We start from the raw sequence: 26189 nt of genomic DNA, 5'->3' as shown, positions 1-26189 counted from the left end.
TCACTTAGAAATGTCCTTGTTTTTGAAACAAAAGCACATTTTTTGTCCATTAAAATAACATCAAATTGATCAAAAATACAGTGTAGACATTGTTAATGTTGTAAATGACTATTTTAGCTGGAAACGGCTGAATATTTATGGAATATCTACATGGGCGTACAGAGGCCCATTATCAGCAACCACCACTTACTCAAGCTCAAAATGGCCAGAAACAAAGCACTTTCTTCTGAAACTCGTCAGTCTACTCTTGTTCTGAGAAATTAAGGCTATTCCATGCGAGAATTTGCCAAGAAACTGAAGGTCTCGTACAAGGCTGTGTACTACTCCCTTCACAGAACAGCGCAAACGGGCTCTAACCAGAATAGAAAGAGGAGTGGGAGGCCCCAGGGCACAACTGGGCAAGAGGACAAGTACATTAGAGTGTCTAGTTTGAGAAACAGACGCCTCACAAGTCCTCAACTGGCAGCTTCATTAAATAGTACCCGCAAAACACCAGTCTCAACGTCAACAGTGAAGAGGCGACTCCGGGATGCTGGCCTTCTAGGCAGAGTTGCAAAGAAAAAGACATACTGGCTAATAAAAAGAAAAGATTAAGATGGGCAAAAGAACACAGACACTGGACAGAGGAACTCTGCCTAGAAGGCAGTGTTATTCTTTAAAAAATCAGTTATTCTTAAAAATATATATCTCCAGCTTGACTGCTAAAAAAGCCTTTCGTATAACAACGACAATGTCTAAATGGATTCTCCAAGAGGACTATAAATACAGTACATCAGTGGAGTACATCGTGGTAATCATACTCGGACCAAGGCGCAGCGTGCGTAGAGTTCCACATGTTTAATTTATGAAACTCACCAAAACAATACAGAAACAAACTAAACGTGAAGCTAATGGCGTGCTCACTGGCAACTAACCAGAAAACAAGATCCCACAAAACCCCAGTGGGAAAAGGCTGCCTAAATATGATCCCCAATCAGAGACAACGATAGACAGTTGCCTCTGATTGGGAACCATACCAGGCCAACATAGAAATACAAAAACTAGAGTACCCACCCTAGTCACACCCCGACCTAACCAAATTAGAGAATAAAAGACTCTCTATGATCAAAGCGTGACAGAAGGTCTCCAGTAGCCTCAACAGCACTCTGTAGGGTAGCACCTTGGTGTAGCCGGAGGACAGCTAGCTTCTTTCCTCCTCTGGGTACATTGACTTCAATACAAAACCTAGTAGGCTCTTGGTTCTCACCCCCTTCCATAGACTTTCACAGTAATTATGACAACTTCCGGAGGACGTCCTCCAACCTATTAGAGCTCTTGCAGCATGAACCCACATGTTGTCCACCCAATCAAAGGATCAAAGAATGAATGTAGTACTGAAAGCATAAGCTACAGCTAGCTAGCACTGCAGTGCATAACATGTGGTGATTAGTTGACTCAAAGAGAGAGAAAGACAATAGTTTAACAGTTTAAAACAAATTAATTTATTTAAAAAATGAAGGAGAAGCAAGAGAGAGCTAGAAATTGTCATTTTCTTTTTCTTCCAGTTTCACTTACTTAGCTAGCAAATGCAGCTGGCTAGTTTAGCTACTCAAACACCTGGCTCAAACAGAGGGATTCTATGCTAGCTAGCTGGCTATGACTATCCAACACAACACTAGAACTGTTCCAAGTCAAGGTAAGCTTTTGGTTTTATTAATTTAATGCCACCGTGGCCCACCGGTGTAACTGCTTACTGACTAAACACTAACATTACTGCATGATTGTAGCAGGTTTACTTACACATTAGTTCTATTAGCTATGATGACTAGGATGTTACTTTAGCTAATATGGGGACAACGATGTAGGCTGTGTGTAGCGGTTATGACATGGTTTGGCTTGGAAAGTTTTTTTTCACCTGGTCACATACAGCTGATGTGTTGTGCATTGAAGTCTACAAAGGAAGGGAAAAAGTGAGAGGAGGATGGTGCATAGAGGCGAGAAGGAATACAACATGGTGTTTACGCGTGATCATGGGTGTATTCATTCCGCCGATTCTGTTGAAAAATGTTTCTTAAACGGAAGCAAACGAAACCGGGAATAAACATACCTGAATTTGTCCAATAGAAACTCTCGTTTGCAACTGTTGGACTAATGATTACACCCTATATAAGCTAGATGCAGGCAAGAGTGTGGAAGGCGGTATTGAATGTGTCACTGTCTGTCACCTCAAATATTTCTCTCGACCTGTATGAACCTACGTTGTAAAGTTTAATTCATAGGCTAGGTTGTAAGAACATCATGATGTGTACAGGGAAAACTTGAGCATCATGTAGTAGCCTAAACCTATTGCTGTTACATTGAACTGGGTGGATGGAATATGAATGACAGTCATCCAATATGCTGTAACAGAAATAAGGCCATGCTCATGGAAAATAAATGTGTCCTCCCTCATCATAAACCGCATTGACCGCCACTGCAGTACAATGACAAGGAGCTGATTGTTAGTCTGTAGCGTTGTCTTGATGGCTTTCAGTTTTCAGACTCCAAGGCCCCAGGGGCATCAGTGCATCGTGACAGCCCCAGGATAATGTGTACAAACTGTGGCTTTGACGCATCACAAACAGGGGCCCAGATAGATTCATTTTATAGATAGTTGACTGAGCCACAAAATATTAGTCACTGTGTGTATGATGAGGTGTGTGCCACGGGAGAGGATACTTTGGGATAAAAACATGACACTGACTTTATGTGACCTACAGTATATATTATATTTCACCCATAGTTCTACCTTGTATGTTTCCTTTTGAAAAATTACAGGTCTCCAACTTGTTAAAGGATGTGAGCCAATCAAGCCACTTGAGTGTAACAACATGTTATCCAATGACTGTGCGAATCTTGTCTCTCTCTTCACCTTACCATACTGAAATAGATTCGTGGTCAGTACAGTGAAAATTGTCACATGAGTTGACGCTGGAGAAACAAAGCAGGTACAGGGAGTAAAACATTTAATAAAGAACGGACAAGGAATGAGACAGGAACAGCGTCAGAATACAAGAAAACAAAGAGAAAAAAAAACAATCCATGCAGCAGTCGGGAACAGAGCAGGGAACTGACAAATGTATAGGGGAGGAAATAAACAATGGGTGGTCCCGGGGATGAGTGCCAGTCCAGGCTACAGAAGGACCGAATATAGGGGAGGAAATAAACAAGTGATGAGTGAGTCCAGGTGAGTCCAATAACGCTGATGTGCGTGACGAGGGAAGGCAGGTGTGCGTAATGGATGAGAGGAGTGCGTGATGCAGGGCAGCCTGGCACCCTCAAGTGCCAGGGGGGGAAGAGCGGGAGCAGATGTGACACAAATTGATGTCAAAGCACTAATCAGGGTCGAGAAGGGAAACCAGGCTGGCTCATTCCTGCAACTTAGCCATGCTCCCACGTCCTGCTCACCAGCCAAATGGCTGAAACCATTCCAACCAGTGATGCTGTTCCAGCCCTGCCAGCATCTCGGACACACAGGGACAAATCAATACAAACATTTCCCCTACATGCTGTGCTGTGCTGTGTGTGTGTGTGTGTGTGTGTGTGTGTGTGTGTGTGTGTGTGTGTGTGTGTGTGTGTGTGTGTGTGTGTGTGTGTGTGTGTGTGTGTGTGTGTGTGTGTGTGTGTGTGTGTGTGTGTGTGTGTGTGTGTGTGTGTGTGTGTGTGTGTGTGTGTGTGTGTGTGTGTGTGTGTGTGTGTGTGTGAGAGGCAGAGATAGAGAGACAGAGAGAGAGCACTAAAATAAGTTACTAGTAAATGTCCTATGGTAAGGCTTTCAAAGACATTCTCAACCTTCACAAGTCAATTGCTCTTGTGTTTTTAGTCTTGAGGTAACAAAAACATTTACAGTGCCTTCAGAAATTATTCATACCTCTTGACTTATTCCGCATTATGTTGTGTTACAGCCTGAATTTAAAATGAATTAAATAGATGTTATTTCCTCAAACGTCAGCATCCACAACAGTTAAATGATAAAGTAGTTGGCAGAATAAGTGTGAAACCATCAGCCCTATCCAGCCCTATCCACCTGCCTGCATCCTCCCTCCCCACTCGGAAACCATGCCTCCCATTCTCGCTGACGATAATTATAATGCTATAACTTCTAATAGTAACTGTATCCACTGGTTAAATGGGAGAGTGAGCTTGTTGCCATCTTAGAGCTAAAAAATATTTTGCTGCAGTGCTGCCTGCCAGCAGTAATCTTCTCTGATTGATTAAGAGATTTAAGGGGCTATCATCGCTAAGTAACATAATTAGGGCTGTCCCTGACTAAAAAACATTTTGGTCAACCAAGAATCTTCCTTTCTTTGACCAATCAAAATTTTGAAATGTGTATTTTTTTCATTTATTGACGCATCCTATTTATTTTAATCAAATCAACTATATGCAATGAGCTTGTCTGATGCTTTAAGCAAACTTTGTTATTAAATAATTAAGACACAAATGACTAGAGGGAGTCTGACCGCAATTGATCTGATTGTGCCGGGCCTGCCTCAGACTTCCTGCACTGTGTTAAAAAAAAGACAGGGAGTGACTGTCTGACTAGCATCCATTGTTTCTCTCTCCTTACTGCTGCAACGAACACCACAGGACAACCACAGAACAACAGTGTGTATCAAGCTGTCCGTGTTGCTGAAGCTGCAACATAATTACAGCCATTTCTGACTGAAAAGTTATGTAACCGAAATCCCTAATTTGTTTAGGAAAAACATTCCGAATTCTCTCAACCCTTGCTCTCTTTACGTGACACATGTATGCATGGCATGCACGTGACCAATAGGGCCTGACCTTTAGCATATCATAATCACATCAATAAACTGGTTATAACAAACTCTGAACACAGTAACACATGTGACAGTAAAATGGATGCAGAGGACGTGACAAATAAACTTGAAACGGGGGAATGTTTACTGGTTGCTCAGGAGGTAAAGGGGAAGTCAGACGTGTGGAATAAATTTGACTAGTTGTGGAAAATACTGGAGATCAAGAAAAAGGTAAGGAGGAAGCACTGCATGCATATTATGTGTGCCAAACAGGTGCTGTTAGATTACAATAGGTTATAATTTTTCTGACTGGTTGGAAAAATGTAAAAACACAAAATAAATTATACGCGTACAAGATTTTTTTCTAACGTTTTAAGCTTTTATTATAGCAAAGACTAAAAACAGTTGCATTCAATCGTGAAGGAATGAACGGTTTAGGCCTATTTATTGTTTATGCTAATTAGGCCTATTCAATGGTCGCTTTGTTATTTTATTTTCAAACTAAAATGCTTGATTGCATTTCAAATCATGAATGACTCATATGCTATGTGATAACATGAACAAATAAATTATTGCTTGATACAGTAGCCTATATATGTATTGAAATACTGGCCTAAGTAAGTTACGGTATTAAGACTAAACAGGATGTGCTCTTAGGGCTACAGCTTGATGGTGGTTATACAAGGGTGCTATACTATGCCTACTAATGATAATGACATGACTTTTTATTATAATGATGATCATAATAATAATAGTAATAATAACAATAAGCAGGAGATCAAGGAAAAAGGAGGTTTATTATGATTATTATTATTATAAACATAATTTTTCTGACAATTTGGAACAGTGTAAAGACTAAATTAATTATAAACAATACCAGAGAGGCTGTTCTAACAAAAAAAAGTGTAAAGCCTTTATAAGAGCATAGCAAAGATTAAAACACATTTGTGAAATCTGACATGTGGTTGCGTGAGGCTTGGTGCTCACAGAATCAGTAGGCTATAAAACAAACTCAAACAAGCAACAGAAGCAGAATCTCTCTTATTTCTGCAGATATATATATTTTTTGTGATTTATAAAGCCAGGCACATTTAACAGTTAGGCTATTGATTATTGACCTAATTAAGTTGTAGTTTCTGCTCTCCTCACTTTTCTAAAACAATTAATAAGACAAGGGCTGTTTTCTCATCTCTTAACTCTTCTGCTGCCTCCGCCGCATTGTTCTCAACACCAATATGCTGGTTAACTTTGCTATTATGCACATAGCAATATGGTCTCGGAAAAGGCACCAATTCAACAGCGCACTGACGTGTTTCAGAACCGCCAAAAGCAACCACTATCCAACACGGGAGAAAGCGCATTTGTTATAAAATAATATTATTTTTATTTGTGTTCCTACATAGTATAACCATATATAATTTCAGTAGCATGTCTTAGACTGATGGACTGTGCCATCCCCACAGCCTCCACAATGGATCAGTCCACTCAGACAGGCGCAAATCAGACAGGTACGCCATGACTTTATTTTATTTGATAAAAAATGTTGCGTTTGCTCAACTAAAGAAATCTTGGTTGACCAACAGCCTATCGAGCAAACAATCAAGCAGTTTACTTAATTGGGTCACCCCTAAATATAACAGATGCAAAGCATTGAATATTTAAATGAATGCATTTATAAATAAATGTTGGAACATTGCCCCAGAAGCATTTAACTGCAGAGCACTCCCACATCTTATGAAGGAATGTGCCTACTGTACCTGATGTAGGGGACACAGTGAACAGTTGGGGCCAATTTCATCATAAAATGTTTCCTTGGTGTTAAATACAGTCTGTGAACAAACTTAAAATGTATAAATTGATGGTTCGGATTACGGGATGCCAAAGTCATATTTTTCCATATTCTGATCCAGTTAAAGGGTTGTTCAGATTCAGATCTGTGGACCATACTTTTTTATTAGCTAGCTCAGAATATGATCTTTCCAAAACTTGTTTATATATTATAGGGATCAGTTATTCAGGAGCCCAAATCATTTATTTATAAGTCCATCATTGGATTGTTTGGTAGTTGGGTTTCCCAAGGGAATCCATAGGCTAGGATAGCTGATCTAAATTGTAAATATTATTGTGAAATATTGATTATGGGCATGCCATTTTGATTCCAAGTTACATTGTTTTAAAATTCTGTGCCATATATAAATTGTGTGATATAGAACCAAAGTGTAGTTTACAGTTTAAGGGATATATCAGTGAAGACCACCTCTTCCTGGGCAATAGGAGACATCATATTTCTCTCTATACTCAGCCAGGGTCAGAAGAACCATGTCTAAACCAATTTAGGATGGGGCGAAATGCTAGTGCCTGGAAATACAATTAAAATTTGGTATGGATAGTCCTTCTACGTATTTCCCTCTTTGTAAATGTGTTAATTTTATCCGTGATTGTTTACCTTGCCATATACATTTAGAAACAGCACTATGAATTTGATCCCAATAGCCAGAAGGGGGCACCATGGAAAGCACTGAACTACAGAAACTTAGCTGTGGCAATATATTCATTTTGACAAATATTCTGCAGATTAAAGCAACTGGGTGAGCATCCAGCCAGAAAGGGTTGTGCCAGCTCTAAGCTCGAGACCTCCAGTGCGCCTCCACGGCCCAGTGTATCCGGTGCCCCTGCTAAGGACAATGCCTCCTGGTGAGTCCTGTGCCTGCGCCCAGAACTAAGCCTCCTGTATGCCTCCCAGCCTGGTGAGTCCTGTGCCTGCTGCCAGAACCAGGCCTCCTGTATGTCTCCCCAGCATGGTGAGTCCTGTGCCTGCTGCCAGAACCAGGCCTCCTGTATGTCTCCCCAGCCTGGTGAGCCCTGTGGCAGCTCCACGTATCAGACTGCCCATATGTCTTCTCACTCCAGTGATGATCCATGGCAAGACGCCTCCAATGATGATCCATGGCACGAAGCCTCCAGTGATGATCCATGGCACGAAGCCTCCAGTGATGAGCCATGGCACGAAGCCTCCAGTGATGAGCCATGGCACGAAGCCTCCAGTGATGAGCCATGGCAGGAAGCCTCCAGTGATGATCCATGGCACGAAGCCTCCAGTGATGATCCATGGCACGAAGCCTCCAGTGATGATCCATGGCACGAAGCCTCCAGTGAGGAGTCATGGCACAAAGCCTCCAGTGAGGAGTCATGGCACGAAGCCTCCAGTGAGGAGTCATGGCACGAAGCCTCCAACGACAGTCCCCAGTCCGGAGCCTCCAGCGACGGTCCCCAGTCCGGGGCCCGCAACAAGGGTGCCCAGTCCGGGGTCGGCGGCGAGGGTCCCCACACCAGAGGCGCCACCAAAGCGGGGTGAGCCAGAGGTGGAGCGGGGTCTACGTCCCGCACCAGAGCCACCACCGCGGATAGATGCCCACCCGGACCCTCCCCTATAGGTTCAGGTTTTGCGGCCGGAGTCCCTCCTTTTCTTTGTGGGAAGTTGTCTTTGTTTGTGGCACTATAACCTTAAGCTTCACGGGTGTTTTTGTATTGTTTATTGGTTTTGTCGACGTCATCCTAAATAAAAAGGAATATCTACGCTGACCACGCTGTGCTTTGGTCCGCTTCTTACGACGGCGTGAAAATCTGCCAAATTAATGTATTATTGTAAAAAATACATAAATCCAGCCATAGAGTATAGCCTATCTTCACCAAAATAAAAAATGAAATTTATAACATGCACAATTAGAAGCATCAAGCAAGCGTGACTAAATTCGAGCCCAGTAACTTTGCTCACCGCATCCTCCTTCGATTGTCTCCTCTGGTTGTCACGAAAAGCCCCCACCTTGGGGACAGTTGATCACATCATTGTGGAGCTGCTGATCTGCACGAAGTGAGTATGTGCCACTGGCGATGTACATTGCTGGACGTGCAAGCTGTTCTCGGCGGCGCATCATCATTTCAAACGCATTCCATCTTGGTGTTATCGGTTGGCCTACTACTTCTGGTAGTACCAGTAAAATGTAAGTTATGAATCGCAAATCACCATAGAGCTGATACACTTTGATTTCATCAATCATTTTGACTTCAATTTGGTTGTCCAAAATACTATCAGCTTGCAATGCATCTTCGTTGATGAATGCCCTGATCTCTGACCAGTCAATTGGTTCAATGACATTGTTTTGTCTATTAAATAGCTTCTAATAGACCTGAAAATGATCCATTAACCATTAATTTAACTGACTGTTTGTTTATAAGGAGGGACGTCCCAAGTTGAACCTGGACACATAAATAGTAGGAATTTGTGCTTGCTTCAACCATGACGAAATTATTTATTTGAAGTTTTTCAATAGATTTTAATATTTGTACTTATTTTTTTAAGTACATACCTTCAGTCAATGCAATGCGTTAGGAAATAAAGCAGATCACTTTCTTATTTCACCGGTCACATTGTTTTACATTATAAAGCTTACTTAGTTCCTCAGCACAGTTGAGCCAGTCATGTGTTTGTTTGTAAATAGCACAACAGGAGAAAGCGGGAGCAAGTGAGTGGATCTGTGTATTGACATGGGTCACATTTTATTTTGAAAGTCAACAGTGTAGTTTTGCTTCAATAGAGTGATCAGGGACATGCAAATATAGTTTTCCTTCACAGAAAATACATAAGTGCAGCACATTCGTCATAAAATAGCTACATTTTCATCAGATGACAACAGAAGTGCAACGCTATTTGGCTGTCAGCCACGCAAGTAAATGAGCTTACAATGAAAAAGCAATTTTCCAAATGTCGACAAAATAAAATAATCTAGAATAATCTAGGGAAAGATTATTAGGTAAACCACCCCGTTGACAACAATGTTTTGCTCCTACAGACAGTCACATGGCCATGACTTGCTATATAAAGCAGGCAGACAGGCATTGAGGCTGTTGGATTGAACATTAGAATGGGCAAAACGAGTGACCTTAGCAACTTCGAGCGTGGTATGAACATCGGTGCCAGGTGCGCCAATTCCAGTATCTCAGAAACGTCTGGCCTCCTGGGCTTTTGATGCATGACAGTGTCTAGCTTTTACTGAGAATGGAGTGACGAACAAAAAAACATCCAGTCAGCAACAGCAGTCTTGTGGGCAAAAACAGCTCGTTGATGAGAGGTTGAAGGAGAATGGCAAGAATCGTGCAAGCCTACAGGCGGACCACAAACAGGCAAATAATGGCACAGTACAACAGTGGTGTGCAGAACGGCATCTTGGAACATACAACTCGTCTGTCCTTGTCACGGATGGGCTATTGCAGCAGACGACCATACTGGGTTCCACTCCTATCAGCTAAAAGGGCAGCAGGTAGCCTAGTGGTTAGAGTGTTGGGCCAGTAACCGAAAGTTCGCTGGTTTGAATACCAGAGCCTACAAGGTGTAACATTTGTCGATGTGCCCTTGTGCCCATAAATCAAATGGCCACTCATTTGTTTTTACATTGCTGCTACGCTGTTGATTATAGTCACTTCATGCACATTGACTCAGTACCGGTACCTTTTGTATTTAGCCTCATTATTGTTATTTTATTGTGTAACTTTTTATTATTTTTACTTTAGTTTATTTGGTCAATATTTTCTAAACTCTTTCTTGAACTGCACTGTTGGTTAAGGGCTTGTAAGTAAGCATTTCACGGTAAGGTCTACACGTGTTGTATTCAGCGCATGTGACAAATAAAGTTTGATTTGATTCAAGGCACTTTACCCTAATTTGCTCTAGGGGCACTGTACTTCTATGGCTGACCCTGTTAAACAACACATTTCACTGCACCTAAACTCAGTAAAAAAAGAAACGACCTCTCACTGTCAGCTGCATTTATTTTGAGCAAACTTAACATGAAGATTTTATCTTCAACAAGAAAGACGCACAGGACATTCTCCAAACACCCGACAGGGCCAACATCCCCGTTATTTGCAAGAGGAAGAAACGCAGGTACAGGGGACACAGAGCGGGATGCCTCGTGAGGACCCGCAGAAGGCGAGTGGGAAAGCTGCCATTACTGTCAATATTACTTGCCAACGTGCAATCGTTGGACAATAAATTAGACGAGGTACGATCACGAATATCCTACCAACGGGACATCAAAAACTGTGATATCCTATGTTTCACGGAATCGTGGCTGAATGACGACATGGATATTCAGCTAGCAGGAAATACGCTGCACCGGCAAGATAGAACAGCACTCCGGTTAAATGAGGGGGCGGGGTGCAGTCTGTGCATATTTGTAAACAACAGCTGGTGCACGAAATCTGAGGAAGTCTCTAGATTTTGCTCGCCTGAAGTAGAGTATATTGTGATAAATTGCAGAAAACACTACTTGCCTAGAGAGTTTTCAGCTATACATTTTGTGGTTGTTTATTTACAACCACAGACAGATGCTGGCACTAAGACCACACTCAGTCAGCTGTATAAGGAAATCACTCACCCAGAGGCGGTGCTCCTAGTGGCCGGAGGCTTTAATGCAGGAAACTCAGATCAGATCTACCTAATTTCTATCAACATGTTAAATGTGCAACCAGAGGGGGAAAAATTCTAGATCACCTGTACTCCACACACAGAGACCCTTACAAAGCTCTCCCTCGCCCTCCATTTGGTAAATCTGATCACAACTCTATCCTCCTGATTCCTGCTTACAAGCGAAAATTAAAGCAGGAAGCACCAGTGACTCAGTCTATAAAAAAGGGGTCAGATAAAGCAGATGCTAAACTACAGGACTGTTTTGCTATCACAGACTGGAACATGTTCCCGGGATTCTTCTGATGGCATTGAGGAGTACACCACATCAGTCACTGGCTTTATCAATAAGTGCATCGAGGATGTCCCTCTCACAGTGACTGTACGTACATACTAGAGGTCGACCGATTATGATTTTTCAACGCAGATACCGATTATTGGAGGACCAAAAAAGACGATACCGATTAATCGAACAAGTTTTTTTATTTGTAATAATGACAATTACAACAATACTGAATTAACACTTATTTTAACTTAATATAAAACATCAATAAAATCAATTTAGCCTCAAATAAATAATGAAACATGTTCAATTTGGTTTAAATAATGCAAAAACAAAGTGTTGGAGAAGAAAGTAATATGTGCCATGTAAAAATGTGTGCCATGTAAAATATGTGCCATAAAAAAGCTAAGGTTTAAGTTCCTTGCTCAGAACATGAGAACATATGAGACTTCAATATTCCAAGGTAAGAGGTTTTAGGTTGTAATGAATATAGTATTTATAGGACTATTTCTCTCTATACCATTTGTATTTCATATACCTTTGACTATTGGATGTTCTTATAGGCACTATAGTATTGCCAGTGTAACAGTATAGCTTCCGTCCCCCTCCTCGCCCCTACCTGGGCTCGAACCAGGAACACATAGACAACAGCCACACTTGAAGCATCATTACCCATCGCTCCACAAAAGCCGCGGCCCTTGCAGCGCAAGGGGAATAACTACTCCAAATCTAAAAGCGAGTGACATTTGAAACAGTATTAGCGCACACCCAGTTAACTAGCTAGCCATTTCACATCGGTTACACCAGCCATTAGGCTGATAGGCTTGAAGTCATAAACAGCACTGTGCTTGCGAAGAGCTGCTGGCAAAACGCACGAAAGTGCTGTTTGAATGAATGATTACGGGCCTGCTGCTGCTCAGTCAGACTGCTCTATCAAATCAGACTTAATTATAACATAATAACACACAGAAATGCGAGCCTTTGGTCATTAATATGGTCGAATCCGGAAACTATCATTTCGAAAACAAAACGTTTATTATTTCAGTGAAATATGGAACCGTTCTGTATTTTATCTAACGGGTGGCATCACTAAGTCTATATATGCTTGTTACATTGCACAACCTTCAATGTATGTAATAATTCCGTAAAATTCTGGCAAATTAGTTCACAATGAGCCAGGCAGCCCAAACTGTTGCATATACTCTGACTCTGCGTGCAATGAACGCAAGAGAAACGACACAATTTCACCTGGTTAATATTGCCTGCTAAACTGGATCAGTAGTTATAACTAGTGATTATGATTGATTGTTTTTATAAGATAAGTTTAATGCTAGCTAGCAATTTACCTTGGCTTCCACTACATTCGCGTAACAGGCAGGCTACTCGTGGAGTGCAATGGTTAGAGCGTTGGACTAGTTAACTGTGCGGTTGCAAGATTGGAACCCCTGAGCTGACAAGGTGAAAATCTGTCGTTCTGCCCCTGAACAAGGCAGTTAACCCACAGTTCCTAGGCAGTCATTGAAAATAAGAATGTATTCTTAACTGACTAGTTAAATAAAAGTTAAATAAAAGTTTTTTTTTTATCTTTAAAAAGTAAAATTTAAAAATTATCGGAAATCAACGCCCAAAAATACCGATTTCCGATTGTTATGAAAACTTGAAATCGTCCCTAATTAATCGGTCGACCTCTAGTACATACCCCAACCTGAAGCCATGGATTACAGGCAACATTCACACTGAGCTAAAGGGCAGAGCTGCCGCTCTCAAGGTGCGGGACTCTAACCCGGAAGCTTACAAGAAATAAGGAACACTTATGTGAGAATGCTATTCATTGACTACAGCTCAGCGTTCAACACCATAGTACCCTCAAAGCTCATCACTAAGCTAAGGATCCTGGGACTAAACACCTCCCTCTGCAACTGGATCCATGACTTCCTGAAGGGCCGCCCCCAGGTGGTGAGGGTAGGTAGCAACACATCTGCCACGCTGATCCTCAACACTGTAGCCCCCCAGGGGTGCGTGCTCAGTCCCCTCCTGTACTCCCTGTTCACCCACGACTGCATGGCCAGGCACGACTCCAACACCATCATTAAGTTTGCAGACACAACAGTGGTAGGCCTGATCACAGACAACGACGAAACAACCCATATTGGAGGAGGTCAGAGACCTGGCTGGGTGCTGCCATAATAACAATCTATTCCTCAACGTAACCAAGACTAAGGAGATGATTGTGGACTACAGGAAAAGGAGGACCGAGTACGCCCCCATTCTGATCGACTGAGCTGTAGTGGAGCAGGTTGAGAGCTTCCTCTGTGTCCACATCAACAATAAACTAGAATGGTCCAAACACACCAAGACAATCGTGAAGAAGGCACGACAAAGCCTAATCACCCTCAGGAAACTGAAAAGATTTGGCATGGGTCCTCAGATCCTCAAAAGGTTCTACAGCTGCAACATCGAGAGCATCCTGACTGGTTGCATCACTGCCTGGTATGGCAATTGCTCGGCCCCCGACCGCAAGGCACTACAGAGGGTAGTGCGTACGGCCCAGTACATCACTGGGGCTAAGCTGCCTGCCATCCAGGACCTTCACACAAGGCAGTGTCAGAGGAAGGCCGTAAAAATTGTCAAAGATCCCAGCCACCCCAGTCATAGACTGTTCTCTCTACTACCGCATGGCAAGCGGTACCGGGGTGCCAAGTCTAGGACAAAAAGGCTTCTCAACAGCATTTGCATTGTATGCCCCCCCAACCCCTCTTTTACTCTGCTGCTACTCTCTGTTTATCACATATGCAGTCACTTTAACTATACATTCATACCTTTTTGCACTATTGGTTAGAGCCTGTAAGTAAGCATTTCACTGTAAGGTCTACACCTGTTGTATTCGGCGCACGTGACAAATAAACTTTGATTTGATGTGTAAATATTTGTATGGACATAAGATTCAACAACTGAGACATAAACTGAGCAAGTTCCACAGACGTGACTAACAGAAATGGAATAATGTGTCCCTGAACAAAGGGGGGGGGATTAAAATCAAAAGTAACAGTCAATGCAGTTGGTGTGGTACTAAGTACTGCAGTGGATCTCCTCCTCATGGACTCCACCAGATTTGCCAGTTCTTGCTGTGAGATGTTACCACACTCTTCCATCAAGACACCTGCAAGTTCACGGACATTTTTGGGGGGAATGGCCCTAGCCCTCACCCTCTGATCCAACAGGTCCCAGACGTGCTCAATGGGATTGAGATCTGGGCTTTCGCTGGCCATGGCAGAACACTGACATTCCTGTCTTTCAGGAAATCACACACAGAACGAGCAGTATGGCTGGTGGTGTAACGCTCATTCCTTTGATGAAAAACGCAAATCCGACCATCACCCCTGGTGAGACAAAACCGCAACTCATCAGTGAAGAGCACTTTTTGCCAGTCCTGTCTGGTCCAGAGACGGTGGGTTTGTGCTCAGGTGATGTTGCTGCCGGTGATGTCTGGTGAGGACCTGCCTTACAACAGGCCTACAAAGCCCTCAGTCCAGCATCTCTCAGCCTATTACGGACAGTCTGAGTCCTGATGGAGGGTGTGACGTAGAAGTCCGTCACTGGCCGCGGGCAGCATTTGGTTCTTTAACGCACACACATATTCATCACTCCTCCCTGCGCCATTATAAGATAAGTTAACAATGTGGGTCAACACACAAATTAACTTCTGTCTTGGTGCATGCATTTCACACTTGTCAATGTTCATATTTGAGAGATACAATAATTATTATACTTATCAATGTTGTGGATGAGCGCATTGTTTGTTTGTTCTGTTCCTCTCTCTCCATCTATGTAGCTTCCGGGTATGCTGGAAAAGGACCCGAGCTAAGGGAATTGGGTTGGCTTTATAGTGCCTGTCCCAAATGGCTCATTAATGCATATGGGCATATTGAAAGATATTGTCAGTAGTGATGTAATGTTGTAAATGTTATGTTGTGATATTGTTTAAAACCGTGTTGCAATGTATATCCTTTAGTATGTTTAGTTTATGGAAAATGTAGGTTTGTATTGTTAATTGATTAATTAATTAGGGTTAATTGTTCTGAGGGGAGGGGCTAGCCCTACAAAAGGAGCCTCTCTTTCAGTCATGGAGAGGCATTTTTGGATTGAGCTGTGGATGGGGCAGCATTGTTTTTAAGCTGTCCCATAAGGTAGACGTTGATGGCAGTACTGTTGTTTTTTGTTCCGGAATCACTTGTAAATAAACACCTTTGCACAGAAGAACCTTTGCGGCTCCGCCATCTTTTTATTTTGATAGAGGTTAGGTTATCCAGTTTAGCCTTTTGGCCTACTCTATGTGACAGAGGGATTGTGCGTTCCTGGTGTAACTCGGGCAGTTGTTGTTGCCATCCTGTACCAGTCCCGCAGGTGTGATGTTCAGATGTACCGATCCTGTGCAGGTGTTATCACACGTGGTCTGCCACTGCGAGGACAATCAGCTGTCCGTTCTGTCTCCCTGTAGCGCTTATGCGTCTCACAGTACGGACATTGCAATTTTATTGCCCTGGCCACATCTGCAGTCCTCATGCCTCCTTGCAGCATGCCTAAGGCACGTTCACGCAGCTAAGCAGGGACCCTGGCATCTTTCTTTTGGTGTTTTTCAGAGTCAGTAGAAAGGCATCTTTAGTGTCCTAAGTTTTCATTACTCTAACCTTAATTGTCTTCCGTCTGTAAGTTGCTTGTGTCTTAACGACGGTTCCACAGGTGCATGTTCATTAATGAAGACCTGTGAAGTTATTTGGATTTTTACAAATTATCTTTGAAAGACAGGGTCCTGGAAAAGGGCTGTTTCATTTTCTGCTGAGTTTAAATGTGACAAATGTATTGGCTGGTCCGACGCATCCCAGTTCCTTTTGTGTCAAGACTTGGCGTATGCAGCATGAGTCCCTGGCCCCATTCTAACTGGTATCAACGGTACAGGCTGGTGGTGATGGGGTAATGATGTAGGGAATGTTTTCCTGGCACACATTAGGTCCCTTGATATCACTTGAGCAATGTTTCCATTCCCCAAAGAATGCAGGCTGTTCTGGAGGCAAAGGGGGACCCGACCCGGTAATATATGGGTGTACCTAATAAACTAACTAAAAAATGTTGTGACAAAGCCATCAGTAAAGTTGAAACTTCTATTTATTATATGGTACATAGCAATTTAATTGAAAAGGTTATTTTTATGTGCACTACGTCATCACGCACAGCCTTATCCGCAACAAGTCAATTTGATGGAAACACATATTTGGTGGGAAAATGCACATATAGTTTTATGCAGATTTATAAAACTATTCGCATGAAAATATGTCACCAACTGGATGAAAACCTAGATAATCTGTCCCTCTCATATCTCATTCTATTTATAGCTCATTGTCATTGCATATGTGTGATGAGGAGAATCCACTGGTGTTTTATAACTACTGACCCAGACAGTGCTTGCAAATCCCTTATTTAATCAGCCATTACCATGTTGCAATTAGATGCTTCCCTCTGTTACATTTCCAGTCCTACATCCCTGCAGGAGAAAAACTCTACATCAGCCATGTCATTTATTTTTATTTAATTTGGTTACCCAGCGTCAGCCACAGCTGTCTGAGTGACTACTCCATTGTCCTGTAGTTAATTGCTGTGCTATGAATATAATTGTTGCTTGGCCTACTTCTTCACCCAGTGTGTGAAAAGCAGTTTCCCCTTCAATGACAATCCCACTGCTTATCTCATCCCTCTCTCACTCACTCCTGTCCCGTACACATTTAACCAGGTAGGCTAGTTGAGAACAAGTTCTCATTTACAACTGCGACCTGGTCAAGATAAAGCAAAGCAGTGGGACACAAACAACAACACAGAGTAACACATGGAATAAACAAACATACAGTCAATAATACAATAGAAAAAGTCTATATACAGTGTGTGCAAATGAGGAAGGATAAGGGAGGTGAGGCAATAAATAGGGCACAGTGGCAAAATATTTACAATATAGCAATTAAACACTGGAGTGATAGATATGCAGAAGATGAGTGTGCAAGTAGAGATACTGGGGTGCAAAGGAGCAAAATAAATCAAATAAATAAATAAAAGTATGGGGATGAGGTAGTTGGATGGGCTATTTACAGATGGAGGGATCTGTGAGCTGCTCTGATAGCTGGTGCTTAAAACCTCTTAGAACTCCCCATCCCGGATCCGGGATCATGACTACGGCTCAAGCTCATTACCATAACGCACAATGCAAAAAAATATTCTTAGAAATATTTAACCTCCACACATTAACAAGTCCAATAGCTCAAATGGAAGATAAACACCTTGTTCATCTACCCAGCAAGTCAGATTTCTAAAATGTTTTACGGCGAAAACATAGCACATATTTATATTAGATCACCACCGAAACAAAAGACAAGCGGCGGCCATTTTGTCCCAGAAAAAATAAAATTTAAAAGTAGGATTAAAAAATAAATAATTCACTAACCTTTTGAAAATCTTCATCAGATGACAGTAATATTACATGTTACACAGTACATTTTATTTTTCAATAATATGCCATTTATATCCATAAATCTCTGTTTACAATGACGACATTTCAAAAAATGCTACTCAAATGTCCGGAGAAATGATGATAGCTCCGACAGATAACGTCAGATAACAAGCAATAAACATGACTAAATATACATGTTCTACATATACATACAAAGATACACTTCTTCTTAATGCAACCGCTGTATTACATTTATTTTTAATGTTACAGACATTGTTCACTGGGCTATACAATGAGACGGCGCTCAGATATTAGCAGTATGTCTCCTCTACGTTTGGAGTCCACAGAAACCCAAAATAACCACATAAACATTCCCTTACCTTTGATGTTCTTCCATCAGAATGCGTAGAAGGAGTCATACTTACCCAATACATTGTTTGGTTTCACGTTGTGTGTCTCTGTATTAGCATATGCTAACAGCTTCAGCTGAAATGCATCCAAAATGACTTCTGGTCCAGCACTCTTGCGCATCAAAACTTCCAATTTACATATTATATGTCGACTAAACTGGTCAAACTATGTGAAAAATCAAACTTTATGATGTTTTTAGCATGTAGAACAAAGATCAGCGCGAACAGACAAACCGGCTTCAAATGCTGGATCATGGAAAAGAACGTACTCCAAATCGGCCGCGCGCAATAGAGTGTATGTTTTTCAGAGGGACACGAGCAATTTCGCCCGCCAAACGTCGAGGGCTCGTGGGATTCTCACAATGAATGCGCCATTTGAAAGCAGCATCGCGCTGAACAAATACATACTGTTCCCAGATCGGTAGCTGCCTGGGAAGGGTGGGGGTGATGACGTCAAAGTTGACCCAACTTTTCTCTCCACAAGAGAGAGTTTGGGAGAAAGGCTGCCCTGAGAGTTCTGCTTTACATACAGACATAATTTAAACGTTTTTAGAAACTTTAGAGTGTTTCCTATTCAATAATTATTATTATATGCATATATTAGCAATTTTGGGAAAAAATATTTTCAGTTTACTATGGGCACGCACTTTCTCCAACAGGGGCAGTATAGAGCCCTAGGCTTAAGTGGTTAAAGTTAGTGAGGGAGATATGAGTCTCCAGCTTCAGTGATTTTTGCAGTTCGTTCCAGTCATTGGCAGCAGAGAACTGGAAGGAAAGGCGACCAAAGCAGGAATTGGCTTTGGGCGTGATCAGTGAAATATACCTGCTGGAGCGCATGCTACGAGTGGGTGCTGCTATGGTGACCAGTGAGCTGAGATAAGGCGGGGTTTTACCTAGCAAAGACTTATAGATGACCTGGAGCCAGTGGTTCTGGCGACGAATATGAAGCGAGGGCCAGCCAACGAGTGCATACAGGTTGCAGTGGTGGGTAGTATATGGGGCTTTGGTGACAAAACGGATGGCACTGTGATAGACTGCATCCAGTTTGGGTCTAGAGTGTCTCCACCTTTGAAGAGGGGGATGATCGCGGCAGCTTTCCAATCTTTGGAGATCGCAGAAGATATGAAAGAGAGGTTGAACAGGCTAGTAATAAGGGTTGCAACAATTTCGGCGGATAATTTTAGAAAGAGAGGTTCCAGATTGTCTAACCCGGCTGATTTGTAGGGGTCCAGATTTTGAAAGTCTTTCAGAACATCAGCTATCTGGATTTGGCTGAAGGAGAAATGGGGAGGCTTGGGCAAGTTGCTGTGGGGGATTGCCAGGTGAAAAGCATGGCCAGCCATAGAAGAATGCTTATCAAAATTGTCAATTATCGTGGATTTATCTGTGGTGACAGTGGGCAGCTGGGAGGAGGTGCTCTTATACTCCATGGACTTTACAGTGGCCCAGAACTTTTTGAGTTTGTGCTACAGGATGCACATTTCTGTTTGAAAAAGCTAGCCTTTGCTTTCCTAACTGCCTGTGTATATTGGTTCCTAACTTCCCTGAAAAGTTGCATATTGTGGGGGCTATTTGATGCTAATGCAGTACGCCACAAGGTGTTTTTGTGCTGGTCAAGGGCAGTCAAGTCTGGGGTGAACCACGGGCTATATCTGTTTCTGGTTCTACATTTTTTGAATGGGGCATGCTTATTTAAGATGGTGAGAAAAGCACTTTTAAAGAATACCCGGGCATCCTCTACTGACGGAATGGGGTCAATATCCTTACAGGATACCCGGGCCAGGTCGATTAGGAAGGCCTGCTCGCTGAAGTGTTTTAGGGAGTGTTTCACAGTGATGAGGGGTGGTCGTTTGACCGTAGACCCATTACGGACGCAGGCAATAAGGCAGTGATCGCTGAGATCCTGGTTGAAGACAGCAGAGGTGTATTTGGAGGGCAGTTTGGTTAGGATGATATCTATGAGGTTGCCTGTGTTTACAGATTTGGGGTTGTACCTGGTAGGTTCATTAATCATTTGTGTGAGATTGAGGGCATCAAGCTTAGACTATAGGATGGCCGGGGTGTTAAGCATGTCCCAGTTAAGGGCACCTAACAGCACGAGCTCTGAAGATAGATGGGGGGCAATCAATTCACATATGGCCCATGGCACAGCTGGGGGCAGAAGGTGGTCTATAGCAAGCGGCAACGGTGAGAGACTTGTTTCTGGAAAGGTGGATTTTTAAAACTAGAAGCTCAAATTGTTTGGGCACAGACCTGGATAGTACGACAGAACTCTGCAGGCAATATCTGCAGTAGATTGAAACTCCGCCCCATTGGCAGTTCTATCTTGTCGGAAAATGTTATAGTTAGGGATCGAAATTTCAGGGTTTTTGGTGGTCTTCGAAAGCCAGGATTAAGACACGGCTAGGACATCCGGGATGGCAGAGTCGAGGCGGCGGGTAGCCTAGTGGTTAGAGCTTTGGACTAGTAACCGAAAGGTTGCAAGATCAAATCTCCGAGCTGACAAGGTAAAAATCTGTCTTTCTGCCCCTAGGCTGTCCTTGAAAATAAGAATTTGTTCTTAACTGACCTGCCTAGTTAAAAAAGGGTTGTGCTAATGCAGTGAGTAAAACGAACTTAGGGAGGAGGCTTCTAATGTTAACATGCATGAAACTAAGGCTTTTACGGTTACAGAAGTCAACAAATGAGAGCGCCTGGGGAATGGGAGTGGAGCGAGGTACTGCAGGGCCTTGGTTAACCTCTACATCACCAGAGGAACAGAGTAGGATAAGGGTACGGCTAAAGGCTATAAGAACTGGTCAGCTAGTACATTTGGAACAGAGAGTAAAAGGAGAAGGTTTCTGGGCACGGTAGAATAGATTCAAGGCAGGATGTGAATACTGTGGAGGTAAACCTATGCATTGAGTGACGATAAGAGAGATATTGTCTCTAGAAACATAATTTAAACCAGGTGAGGTCACCGCATGTGTGGGAGGTAGAACTAAAGGGTGTATTGAGCAGGGCTAGAGGCTCTACAGTGAAATTATGCAATAATCACAAACCAAAACAGCAATGGACAAGGCATATTGACATTAGGGAGAGGCATGCATAGTTGAGTGATCATATGGGTCCACTGAGTAGCTTGACAGGCTGCAGACACGGTGATTCAGACAGCTAGCGGGCAGGGGCAAGCAAGCTAGCAGAAGGGCCTTAGAGGGACGTCGCGACGGAAGAAGTCTGTTGTAGCCCCCTCATGTTGTTACGTCGGCAGACCAGTCATGAAGGATCAGCAGGGCTCCGTGTGGTAAAAGGACCCAGGCCAATTGGCAAAATCGGCATAGTGGCCTAAGAATTTGTCCAATGGGCCTCTTCAGCTAACAGTCCAATATGCTCTAGACAGGTAGCAGGCTAGTAGATTGGCATTCAGGGAACGTTGCAACGAAGGACCCAGTTGAAAACCCCCCTCAGGCAGATTACGTCGGTAGTCCAGTCGTGATGGATCGGCGGGGCTCCATGTCGGCAGTAAAAGGGGTCCAGGGCAATTGGCAAAATAGGTATTGTAACCCAAGGAGTGACTGATGGACATCTTCGGCTAGCTGGGAGATGGGCCTTGCAAAAGCTAGCTCCAGACAAATTGGTAAAGTAAAGAAAATAGCAGATCCATACCACATTGGGTGAGGCGGATCTCAGGAGACTATGTTGAAGTTGAGGTAAATAAACATATAAAATATTTTTTTAAATATATGCGAAGAAAAATGATATAAAAATGATATAAAAAGATACACACGACAAGACGAGGACGAAGTCTGACTGCTACGCCATCTTGGAACAAAAAATCAAAGTCAGCTGTCTGACAACTGACCTTGAGAAATAAGTTAATCTCGAAATGAATGGTATTATTTTTATATTTTGCTTCTATTCAAACATGCCTATCTCCATTACTCATGCTCACATAACTCCAGACAGAATTCAATTCAGTCAAAGTGTTGCAGTTAACTTGGCTGATGTTCTGCTACAGATGTCCTTCTGTCAAGGCCTTGTTGAGTCATGTCGGTGATTTTAGTTCACTCCTAATTGGTAACATGGTAATCGCAAAGCCTCAGTTTATCAGCTGCACATGCAGAAACTATAACTGCTGGGTAAGATAGTTAGCAGGGAATGTATTTACTGCACATCAACAGAGTTGCAAAGGAAACTGATAGTTTGTTGATAGTGAGTAGCAAACAAATCAAATGGGTCTCAGCCAGGCAGCAAAATATCCTCACTCCAGTTGTTTATTAGTTTGTATTTCAAACGTCTGTTTTCTCATCATGACTCTCACATTCCTCTGTGATTTTCCCTAATTCTCCCCCAGGTCCCCGTGCACACTGCTTCTGTTCTTCTCTCCACTTCCCACTCTCCCTCCCTTCTGCTGAGGTCATGGTGTCTTTTGGCCTATTCCTCCCTCTCAGAGTCTGACTATTGCTTTCCTCTCTTGTTCCATAACGGGGGCAGAACAGAACTGCCTGTGGACCGCAGGGCCTCTTTGTGTCACTGTCTTTCATTTCACATCATCTGCTGAGGATGCACTATCTCAGACCATCCATCTGCCTTGCTGTCCATCCATATTGAAATCAACAGGCTTATGCATTTCTATGGGCACCTCTTGCCTGGATTTGCTTAGTTCAGTTCACATACTGTGTGGAAAGTGTAATAGTGCAGTGGTTGATGGTATAGTTCACCTGGTTCACCAACTACTTCTCAGATAAGGTCAGCACAGGTGCATCAAAGCAGGGACCGAGAGACTGAAAAACAGCTTCTATCTCAAGGCCATCAGACTGTTAAACAGCCATCACTAACATTGCTGCCAACATACTGACTCATCTCTAGCCCCTTTAATAATGAAAAATGTATGTAATAAATGTATCACTAGCCACTTTAACTTCTTGATGACAGTGGGGCAATATTGAGTAGCTTGGATGAATAAGGTGCCCAGAGTAAACTACCTGAGACAAATCCAACCAGGAAGAGGGAAATCTGAGGTTTGTAGTTTCATTTAAGTGATTGCCTATCGAATATATATATTTTTATTTTATTTTACTAGGCAAGTCAGTTAAGAACACATTCTTATTTTCAATGACGGCCTGGGAACAGTTAACCGCCTGTTCAGGGGCAGAACGACAGATTTACCTTGTCAGCTCGGGGGTTTGAACTCACAACCTTCCAGTTACTAGTCCAACACTCTAACCACTAGGCTACGCTGCCGCCCTGTGTCTATGGGGCCAGATTGCACTTCCCAAGGCTTCCAGCAGATGTCAACAATCTTTAGAAAATTGTTTGAGGCTTCTATTGTCGAATAAGAGCTGTTTCAACAAGTGGACACGGCTGAGGCCAATCAGTTGTTAACTGTACGGTCACGCGAGCGCGCCGTTCCTTCTTTTTCCTCTGTAATGAATACGCCATTGTCCGGTTGGAATATTATTGAAGATTTAGTATAAAAAGACCCTAAGGATTGATTGTAAACATCGTTTGACATGTTTATACAAACTGTAATGGAACTCTTTTGACTTTTCGTCTGGATTTTGCACTTGCGCATTGTGCCTTTGGAACAGTGAACTAAACGCGCGAACAAAACTGAGTTATTTGAATATAAATATGAACGTCATCGAACAAAACTAACATTTCTTGGGGAAGTGGGAGTCCTGGGAAAGCATTCCGATGAGGATCAGCAAAGGTAAGTGAAGATTTATAATGCTATTTATGACTTTTGCAGACTCCACAACTTGGCGGATAACTGTATGGCTTGCTTTTGTGGCTGAACGCTGTTCTCAGATTATTGAATATTGTGCTTTTGCCGTAAAGCTTTTTTGAAATCTGACACAGCGGTTGCATTAAGAACAAAATTATCTTTAATTCTATGTAAAACATGTATCTTTCATCAAAGTTTATGATGAGTATTTCTGTTATTTGATGTGGCTCTGCAATTTCTCTGGATGTTTTGTAGGTATTTCTGAACATGGCGCCAATGTAAACTGAGGTTTTTGGATATAAATATGAACTTGATCGAACAAAACATACATCTATTGTGTAATATTGAGTCCTGGGAGTGTCATCTGATGAATATCGTCAAAGGTTAGTGATTAATTTGATCTATATTTCTATATTGCTTTTTGTGACATCTCTCTTTGGTTGGAAAATGGCTGAATGCTTTCTGTGACTAGTTGCTGACCTAACATAATGATATGTTCTGCTTTCCCCGAAAAGCCTTTTTGAAATCGGACACTGTGGTTGGATAAACGAGAAGTGTATCTTTAAATTGGTGTAAAATACTTGTATGGTTGAGGAACTTTAATTTTGAGATTTCTGTTGTTTTGAATTTGGCGCCCTGCAATTTCACTGGCTGTTGGCGAGGTGGGACCAGAGAGGTTAAACAATGCCACTTTATATATAATGTTAACATACCCTACATTACTCATCTCATATGTATATACTGTACTCTATACCGTCTACTGCATCTTGCCTATGCCGTTTGGCCATCTCTCATTCATGTATTTTTATGTACATATTATTTTTCATTCCTTTACACTTGTGTGTAGAAAGTAGTTGTTGTGAAATTGTTAGGTTACTTGTTAGATATTACTGCAGGGTCGGAACTAGAAGCACAAGCATTTCGTTACACTCGCATTAACATCTGTGTATGTGACAAATACACTTTGATTTGATTTGATTTTGGGTTCAGTGTGTCAAATCGGAGGGCCTGTTGTCCGGACCTCTGGCAGTCTCTATGGGGGTACCACAGGGGCCAACTCTTTTCTCTGTATATATCAATGATGTCGCTCTTGCTATGAGTGATTCCTTGATCCACCTCTACGCAGACGACACCATTCTGTATACATCTGGCCCTTCTTTGGACACTGTGTTAACTAACCTCCAAATGGGCTTCAATGCCATACAACACTCCTTCCGTGGCCTCCAACTGCTCTTAAACACTGATTTTCAGGATTTTCTATCTTCTCATTTTGTCTGTCATAGTTGAAGTGTACCTATGATGAAAATTACAGGCCTCTCCCAAGTGGGAGAACTTGCACAATTGGTGGCTGACTAAATACTTTTTTGCCCCACTGTATGTGTGTAGAAGAACATAGCATGTGTTTATGTGGTGCATAGTCATGGTTGGTCACCTCTCAGCGCTGACACACACGCACACATCAGTGTAATCTGATCTGATAGGCAGAGGGCAGAAATGTATTACAGGGCCATGGCTGGTCCAGGGACAACTCTGTCTACCTTTGTGCCAACCTAAATACCCACAGGCTAAAACCCGAACAGGCCCTGAAAACAGCATTTTAGAGGAAAATGTCAAGTCCAACATAGTCTATCCTCAGAGAGACGGAACCAATTTTTCAACGCCGATACCGATACCGATTATTGGAGGACCAAAAAAAGCCGATACCGATTAATCGTCCGCTTTTTTTATTTTGTTATTTGTAATAATGACAATTACAACAGTACTGAATTAACATTTTTTTTTTTACCCCTTTTTTCTCCCCAATTTTTCAGTTCTAACTGACTTGCCTAGTTAAATAAAAGGTGTAAAAAAATATATATATATATATATTTTTTTAATAATCGGAAATCGGCGCCCAAAAATACCGATTTCCGATTGTTATGAAAACTTGAAATCGGCCCTAATTAATCGGCCATTCCGATTAATTGGTCGACCTCTAATTTGAAGACATCCTTCCTGGCTGACATTGGCATGGACAGGGTGTTAAAATATAGCCCAGGGGCTAGACAGGGA

At 42.3% G+C, this 26189-nt stretch overlaps 1 protein-coding gene across 2 annotated transcripts in view; it reads right to left on the bottom strand.

The window, feature by feature from the left end:
• Window positions 1–26189, bottom strand: part of LOC124011620 — an 84210-nt gene that overhangs the window by 32598 nt on the left and 25423 nt on the right. The gene's annotated exons all lie outside the window — the stretch shown is intronic.

This window comes from Oncorhynchus gorbuscha, linkage group LG02 (genome assembly GCF_021184085.1).
Source record: "Oncorhynchus gorbuscha isolate QuinsamMale2020 ecotype Even-year linkage group LG02, OgorEven_v1.0, whole genome shotgun sequence".
NCBI classification, from domain to species: domain Eukaryota; kingdom Metazoa; phylum Chordata; class Actinopteri; order Salmoniformes; family Salmonidae; genus Oncorhynchus; species Oncorhynchus gorbuscha.
This window is presented reverse-complemented; position numbering and strand designations above follow the sequence as displayed.